The sequence below is a fragment of the Arachis ipaensis genome, chromosome B02 (assembly GCF_000816755.2).
Source record: "Arachis ipaensis cultivar K30076 chromosome B02, Araip1.1, whole genome shotgun sequence".
Taxonomy (NCBI): domain Eukaryota; kingdom Viridiplantae; phylum Streptophyta; class Magnoliopsida; order Fabales; family Fabaceae; genus Arachis; species Arachis ipaensis.
This window is the reverse complement of record NC_029786.2, coordinates 15,005,721-15,006,625: the sequence shown is the minus strand read 5'-3', so window position 1 is coordinate 15,006,625 and position 905 is coordinate 15,005,721.

The window sequence follows — 905 nt, the reverse complement described above, 5'->3', positions numbered from 1 at the left end:
GTAACATAATATAATATAATAATGAAGCAAATTAAAATATGTATAAATCCTAGAGTTATAAACAAGTTCTCAGAATTTTGTGGGGATGACTGCCTCAAATATTAATATAATATATTCTACTTATTGTATCAGCCGCCACATACATATATTCTTTCATTTTTTTTCACCCTTAAAAGATAGCATAAAGAATTATTTGAGAAGGCTATATATAGCAAAGCATATCAAATAATTAAATAATAAATTCAACTTCTATGTTGGTTTCTTACAAATAATTAATTATATATGCTAACTAATTTAAATGGGAGCTGTTCAATTCCCAGCCATAAAGTAAAAACAGGGATTGCCATAATTAAAAGGCATATATATTAATATTGCACATATGTAGTGTCAATGGTTAAGAAAAAAAATGAAAAAATGAAAAAATGAAAAAAAAAAAAAAAAGTCATATCTTAGATTTAGGGTTTGCAACCAAAATTACCAACATAATCACAATAGCAATCAAGAGGATCCTCCTATAATTGTTAGAGAAAGACATGTTCTTAAAATAATTAATTTGTAAGTGCTTTTATGTGTATATGTATATGTAAGTATATATTATAATAATAATAATGTCTTAGGTTTGGAAGGCAAAAAGCTAGCTACTGAATAAGTTTGGTTGGAAATAAAATGATGAGAAAGAGTTATAGTTTATGAAATGGATATTATTTTGATTTGAAGAAAATAGCAATGGCACACATACATATATATATAGAGGGAACTTTGTATGATTTTTGTTTTGTGCCCGGTTCAAAGAAAACGTTTGGCTTGACTTCTAGCTTGAATTTTGAAATTTTGAATTGAATTTGGAAAAAGGTAAAATAGAGAGATCTTTGAAGGGATCAACATAAAGTAACTTGGACGCCAAA